This window comes from Musca autumnalis, unplaced genomic scaffold (genome assembly GCF_047663935.1).
Source record: "Musca autumnalis isolate F117 unplaced genomic scaffold, ASM4766393v1 scaffold_2, whole genome shotgun sequence".
In the NCBI taxonomy this organism is placed as follows: domain Eukaryota; kingdom Metazoa; phylum Arthropoda; class Insecta; order Diptera; family Muscidae; genus Musca; species Musca autumnalis.
The window spans coordinates 223,446,018-223,454,328 of NW_027411755.1; the positions used below are offsets into that span (position 1 = coordinate 223,446,018).

An 8,311-nucleotide genomic window follows, 5' to 3' on the forward strand; every position below is an offset into this window, starting at 1 on the left:
TAATGGTTAAGAATTTTGTATATCCATTGTTTTTTAATCTTACATATCCTTACAGCACACTAGTATCACAGCAAAGGCACTGGAATATCAGGATTGAAAAGTGTCCGAAAGAACCAAACTGCTAAGGTGGTAGTTGATGTTATTGATGGCAAGTCTTGTTTGAACATTGCCTTGTTTTTTGCCTCCTGTGTTTGGAATTGATGACATACGAAAATGTTGAAGCCCATAATGGATTAAAATCTGTGGTATATTGTAAGTTTCCTAAAACTTTCGTTAATATGGCTACTAAATATATCTTCAATTGCATCTTTAAAACAATAGGAATACATACCGGATGATTCTTCTGTTTGTCTCTATTGTTGGGATGTGCTACATGCATTTCACAAACCTATACAAAAATAAAAAAAGCTCAGAATAGTCTTCAACTGCAAGAGATTAACGTTGAAAAGGATCCTCTACATGGGAAGGTTGGTTCAAACGAAATATTTTTCTGAAGTTGAAGATGTGGAACCGTCGTGTAATTTAATGGAATATGATAAAGATGAAAACAATGATTTATACAATGAAAATAGTGATGGAAAGAATAACAGAAACCCAAATATAAAGTTTTTTTAAATAACCCTTTGTTATTTAAATGTCTAAATTAAAAACAAGAAGAAGAAAGTTTCCTTATTGTTTCGGTATTTTTTTATTTATGTCGTATAAATAATGCCCATTATCGGTTTGTGTGTGGTATATCCAATCGAACACTGTTGCTCAACAGCATTTAAAAATGAAAATAACCTTAGCTGATCTGCACGACCCAAGGCAGATAGTTCTTTTAGGAATTGTTGAGCGTTTGTTAGCGTGGATGAACCATAGACAATACGTTTACGAACATTGGCGTGTTGTTTCTGTCGTGTTGCCACCACCCAACACAAAAACTACAGCATCCTGGAAGGGTCCACAATTTTTGGGCATGACATCACCCCCTTTAATAGTTTCGTATCTAAATAAAGGTAATCATCGGTTTCGGGATTATTAAGGCATTCCATAACTTGTTCGGTGATTTTGGTTACAGGAAGATTCTGTGAAAAGTAACAAAATTGTTAGGAATTGTGGAACAAGGTCTTTTGTATCGTTGGGATCCAAATCGCAGGGTTTTTGCGGGTACCTGAGAAAAGGGCGAGATAAGAGGACATAAACATGGATTTGTAACAGTTTTTAAAGCAAGATTTTTACAAAAAATCTATTATTTTCTATGCGAATACTTTATAGCCTTCTATAAAACAAATTATGGTCTTCTTTATAAAAATACCTAATGGTCTTCTTTATAAAAAGACCTAGTGGTCTTTTATATGAGACGACCTAATGGTATTCCATCAGAAAACCAAATAATATTCATTTACTATGATCAAGTCTAATAGAAGACCAATCAATCTTTTCTACCAAAGAGGCTACCAAGAGCTTCTAATACATATTTATATAGGTACTCACCTTCAGTTGCTCCTCCAGTTGGTTCATCATCCTCAACATAGATCAGATTCAAACCCAACTCCATACTACGATCAAGTAACAGCAGTTGGACGTTGAAAACTAAATACACCACCATCCTGAGTAGCATCCATGTGAAAGAGATTAAAACGAGCATCCATTGCTACATTTCCCAATGTTACAAAAACGGAAAAAGTGAATCTACAATCGAATCCATTAAGGCTTCCATTTGACATCACGGGTATTGGCACGATTGATTTAATAATATGATAACTGATCAGTCTTTTAATTTTTCAGAAATTAACATATTGATCATATATCAACACAACCGGCCTGCAATGCCCTGGCAGCTAAATCATAAAGGCCATTTTGAAAATCTTTTCGTATACGATCGAGATTCTCTTCAGTGGGCATACAGAAGTAAATAGCCGGCACCGGAACATCGGATATGGAATCACGATCAGAATGTAATTGTCTGAAATAAAAAGGGATAATGAGAATATTTAAAATGCATTCGTTGTTGTTAATATTGGAGTTCTTACACATGCAGCGTAACACCCAACTCTCTTAGTTCCTTTATTGAAATTATGGGAGAAATAATATCCTGTCACACACGATCATAAAACTAGATTTTTCCATACCGGCTCAGCAGCCCACACCTTAGGGTACTGTGCATGCGTATTAGATAAAAGTCCTTCGTAGAATTCGGTGCATCCCACAAAAATGGGTGCGTTTTTTGCAACACAATTCCAACACATACATAGCTCATTGATAAAAGCTCAATGCAATAGAAGTTTCTTTGAGAACACTTTCCACAAAGTTCCACATGAATGTCCTGTTAGCAGAACGATGTGGACATGCATGTATTTGCCTTAAATTAGATGGGATGATGAATATAGAAGTCGGCGCATCCAATAAAATTGTATGACATTTGACAACACAACACATACACATGTATGTATGTAGCTCATTCACTCGTTTCATCTTGTACAATCTCAATCTCAGCATCATGAATGATAAATATATCTTGCTCAGCATATTGTTTATTGTACCGCGTCGCGTTTTGGTGAATTTTAAATAAAAATTTTGACAAGAAGTTTTTTGCCAATATCATACTCAATTAATAATAAAGATCCGAAAATTGAACGCTTCTGTCCAATCCACTCTCACGGATGGTCCATCTACAATTTACAATTTATCCGATATCTGCCAAAATGATGAAATATTCAATTTTCAATCGAAACAATTGTCAATCTAATCATTTTGAAAATTGTATGACAATCATTCGAACAATAGGGATTGCAGCAACGACACATTTTACAATTGAAATGAAAAAAGACACATATTTAGCACAATCACATGTTCTCACTTTACGCGACACGTTTTTCCGCTGATTGCCAGTTCAAATTAATAAATATTTCTCTAATTTTATGCAATTTTACCAATTAACCAATATTAAATTTCAACATTGAAATCCCTACTTTTTATAGTCTATGACAAATTGCCATAACAAAATATCAAAATAATAGTTACAGAAAAAATAACAAACAAACCAGAAGGAATATATTTTTTCAAGAAAATCAAACTAGAAAATCAATACAATACAATGCCGGAAACGCTAAATACCAATAGCGATGAATTAGGAAATCGTGCAAGAACTAGCTACGGGTAAGTATGATGTGAATTTGCAAATATTAACGTTTTTAAATAAATGTTAACATTTGTATGTATGTATTTATAGATTTCTGTTTTTGCTTGGGCGAATCGGAATCTTTGCATTTCGAATTGCCAAAATATTGCTGATTTTACTAATTGCAACAATTGCAACATGCCTCTGGTGTGGAGGAAAAAAACTTTCAGCAATTCTTTGGCAAAATTTTCGCAAAGCCCAATCAAAAATAGAACAAAGAGCTGTTGAACTTATGGAATTGGAATTAAATGAATTTCCATATTGGTTCAATATTATTGTTCTATGGATTAGGAATATTATGAATTTCATCGAATTATTGGTGAGATTAATATTGTTTATTCTTTTTCTTTTTTATTTTGACAGGATAATTATAAAAGAAGTTTTGAAGACCTTAATTTTTTGGGTATTAATCAAAATTCTTTGTGTATATGTTATTGTTTAAATAATTAAATGTAGTTTTATAATTGTTATAATATGTTGTTGATATTGTTTTCTTATTATATGTTGTTATCATTGTTTATTTGTTCTTTGTTAGAAAATTAGTTAACCCTCCGTTGGGCTCCTGGGTCTGACCAGACGCTTTTGAATATTATAAAAAAAAGGCCCGGCCAGACCCAGGTATCCAACGGAGGGTTAAATAAAAAATAAACAATTATATAACGTTAATTAACATGTATTCTCTTCTCAAGCTATCTACAATGCCGCCCTGAGGACTGGCACAGGGTGCCTCCTCACACGAAGATTTTACCGGTGCTTTTTTGGTACAGGAATAGACTTCACAATTGAAAGAATATTTGGTAAGAAGAAGCATGTCAACAAAAACATCAACATGAGTCAAAGGTAAGCGGAAATTTTTGGCAAATATTAGGATAAATACTTATATCTTTTATTAATTTAGTGTATCAGGAAGAATCTGGACTCAAGAAGAAACCATTTTATTTTGGAAGTGTTTAAGGATAGGCAAAAACAGAGATGTCATGAAAAGAACAAAAAATATGGCTATGAAAATTTACTACAAGAAGATATGTGTGAACGAGGATTTGAGGTTGGTAATGGATAAGAATTTTGTATATCCATTGTTTTTTAATCTTACATACCCTTACAGGACACTAGTGTTACAGCAAAGGCACTGGAAGAACAAATGAACAATTTACATACCACATATTTGAATGCAAAGGAAAACGGAAACTAAAAATTTCGCGCCATATACGTATAAAGTTAATGGACACTATAACAGAGGATGTGTTTGATTCGGAAAAGGCCAATGTTTCCGATCCCGTTGAAGAAGAAGGCAATAATTTGTGTATGTATTTTCTTTTAAAATGTGGACAATGTATTAATACTTTATTACATTGCAGTAATAGAATTTGTTGAAGACAACGATAGTGAATACCAGCTTTCTGATTGCGAAGTACCTACGAGAGGATAATATTGTCACAACAAAATATACCTTAGATTCGCCCTTGACTGGTATAGATCCCAAAAACCGTTCAAATTAAAAGTGATTTTGGATGAGAGGCCAAACACAACTTCGAGCAAACCAGGAATGTAATGTGTCCGAAAATTTCAAAATGCTAACAAGGCAATTGCTTTTATTGATGGCAATTCTTGTTTTTTTGAAGCCCACAAATTGTCTCAGTGTGCAAGTCGCGTGTTCTGTAGGAATTTAAAAAAAAAATTTTAAGGAGCAACGAAAATTCTGCTAACAATTTTTAGGGGAACCGTGAATTCTATTAAATCTTTTTAAAAGTAACGTGAATTAAAAATTTTATGGAACATCCGAAGAGACCACAAAAACATAGATTTTTAACGAATTATAGGAAAACTCAAAGAGAATACAAAAATGGACTTAGTAACATTCGAAGATTTTACAACAAAGGATTTTTTAAAAGGTTGCCTGTTGATCCAGGGTTTCAGGTTTGTACATCTCTCTTTAGGTAATGGAATCCTTCCCGACCTGTGGGAGTCTACTCACATGATTGTGTTTTCTCGTCGCGATAGCAGCCAAGCATGTAATATATAGATGTAATGATGTACCGGTATGAAATTCAACCTCTTCGTGAAGGTATTCCCGTAGTAAATTAACGAAACAAGAATACAAAAAAAGGACTTATATAGGATATTAAACAATAATTCAAAATTTTAATAATAATGTTCTTTTCTCTATTTCAGATACACCTGCCAAAGAACCCTCCAGTACCATCGCAAACATGTCCATCGAGTATGCGAAATTTGTGGTCAAACATTGCCCACACTATTAGCATAACAACAACATAAATTAAGACATAACCCCAATCCCGTGCGTTGTGAAGATTGTTCTTTTGGTAACAGGTCAAGTGACACTAAAATATCATCCTGAAACATCTAGCTGGAGGTAATCGTGAATATAAATGTCCTCGAATCTGTCCTAATTTGCGAGCGTTAAAGTCACATTCCTTGGTGCATTCCAATGTATATAAGTTCCAGTGCACCGTATGCGGTAAAAAATCTAAGACCAAAGATATTTATACGGTAAGAAGTTGGGGAAAAGGCTACTTAGTTGAAGAAGTAATGATGTTTATATTTGATTTTTAGTACCATATGGCTCGTCACACCGGAACATCTCTATTCACCTGTCAATGGTGTCCTCAAATATTCTATCGCAGTGGAACAGTATACTTCATCGTCGAAAATGTCATCCAATCGAGTGGAAAAAAGAAAAGCGTAGAAATATGTATGGTGAAATATGAGAGTTTGTGTTCATTTGAGTTTTGCATTATTATAAAAACATCCTTTGGGTATAACAGAAAATATTGGAATCACATTAGATTATTTAGCAGTATTGCAGGAGCAGAAGGAATGGCTTAATTTTTCCTGCGTGTGCGGCTTCGTTCGATTTGAAAATCGACTATCACCACATAAATAAACAAAAATAATCATGAACGTTAATTTCAAATCAATCATCAGCAAAAAGTTTGCACCCGCGAATGCAGTTGAATCACTACAAGTGTACGGTACATTTGGGTGACGTAGGGGATGAATGATACCAAGCAACGGTCTTGACCGGCTTTAACATGGCAAAGCCCAGGATTTATCTTGGTCCCTCTTTCATCTCAAGTGGACACTGACCTCCCCGTGGTGTCACCTGGGGAACTGCCTTTAACACCCGTTAAAGGTAGTGAGCTAACATGTGCCGCGCGTTCACCCATAAGAACGTTAAAAACTTGGGTTTGGGCGTCGGGTTAGTAACCCTCCCCTAGAAAAAAACAGCCTACTATGAAAAAACGAAAGAAAAGAAAAACAAACCCCTCTAAAGTTGAAGAACCCCGCAAACGTTTTAAGGACCATGATCTGCGAATCTGCACCTGGAATGTTCGCACTCTTTATAGAGAAGGTGCAATCTTCGCATTGGCAGACGTACTTGAAAAGTACAAGGCCGATATTACTGCCATACAGGAAATACGATGGATTGGGTAAGGCGTCACAACAACACCTAATGGTGACGCACTGTATTATAGCTGCCATGACGTAAAGCATGAGTTTGGTTGCGGATTTGTAGTTAGTCGGAGACTAAAACATCTGGTATCCAGCTTCACCCCAGTGAATGAAAGACTTGCTGCAATTCGATAAAAGCTAAATTCTTCAACAGCAGCTTTATTTGTGCTCATGCTCCCACTGAAGAAAAGGACGAACAGACCAAAGATATATTTTACGAGCGCTTAGAAGAAACATATGACCGTTGCCCTGCCCATGACATTAAAATCATTCTAGGCGATTTTAATGCCAAAATTGGAAAGGAGAATATCTTTGGCCCAACAGTCGGGAAATTCAGTCTCCACAGTGAAACATCTGACAATGGTATGAGGCTGATAGACTTTGCAGCTGCAAAAAACATGGTAGTTAGCAGTACCAGATTTAATCATCTCGATATTCATAAGGGCACCTGGCTGTCTCCAGATCAAAGAACAAGTAATCAAATTGATCATGTTGTAATAGATGGAAGACATTCATCCAGCGTGTTGGATGTACGATCGTTCCGAGGCGCAAACATTGATTCGGACCACTACCTTGTTGCAGCAAAGGTACGTACCCGTCTAACCGTTGCAAATAAAGCACGAACAGACTCAACGCGGAAGTTGGACATCGATAGGCTGCAAACACAACAGATAGCCACAGCATATTCCACTCAACTAGCCCAATTGCTTAACGCGAGCACTCCTTGTCTCGATAACATAACAACACAATGGCAACATATTGCCCACTCCATGCAAACAGCCGCAAAATCCACACTTGGATTCCAGAGACCTCCACAAAGGAATTCATGGTATGACCAGGAGTGTCGTGCGGCTACCGAAGAGAAAAATGCGGCATATAGAGCTACTTTACAATCAGTAGCAACGCGTAGCGCGCGAGAGAGATATCGGGAGAAAAGGAGAGAAGAGAAACGTCTTTTCCGCAAGAAAAAGAGAGAAATGGAAAAGCGGGAGTGTGAAAAAATCGAGATGTACAGGAGCCAGAATGAAGTCCGAAAATTCTACCAAAGAGTGAAACATCAAACAGATGGCTTTGGTACAGGCACATCCTCCTGTAGAGACCAGCAAGGTAATCTGGTAACAGATACAGATAGCGTGCTCAGGATATGGAAGGAACATTTCTCCAATCCGCTGGTATCCAATAGTAGCGAAGACGATGATACCACAGATCCAATCCCAGAAGATGGTATAGAATGTATACCGCCCGGCCAAGATGAGATAAAAACAGCAATCAACCGGCTGAAGAATAATAAAGCAGCAGGTGCCGATGGCTTACCAGCCGAGCTGTTTAAACCCGGAGACGACGCGCTGATAAGGTGTATGCATCAGCTAGTTAGCACCATCTGGCAGGAAGAACGCGTACCCGGCGATTGGAACCTGAGCATCCTATGTCCCGTCCACAAGAAAGGAGATAAGACTGTATGCTCAAACTATAGGGGCATAAGTCTTCTCCCTATTGCCTATAAGATAGTGTCAGGGATATTGTGCGAACGACTAAAGCCAATGGTCAACGAAATAATTGGACCATACCAATGTGGCTTTAGACCTGGCAAGTCCACCATTGACCAGATATTTACCCTGCGGCAAATCCTGGAGAAGACCCAAGAGATGCAGATCGACACCTACCACCTTTTTG

The 8,311-nt window shown here is 36.8% G+C and overlaps 1 long non-coding RNA gene across 1 annotated transcript; it reads right to left on the reverse strand.

Annotated features, from left to right (window-relative positions):
- Positions 1–664: 664 nt before the first annotated feature.
- Positions 665–2,679, reverse strand: LOC141395283 (uncharacterized). Its single transcript, XR_012410581.1, has 4 exons — positions 2,424–2,679; positions 2,016–2,344; positions 1,477–1,948; positions 665–1,153 (listed from the first exon to the last, which is right to left on the reverse strand). It is a non-coding gene; the product is annotated as an uncharacterized lncRNA (long non-coding RNA).
- Between the last annotated feature and the right edge of the window lie 5,632 nt (positions 2,680–8,311).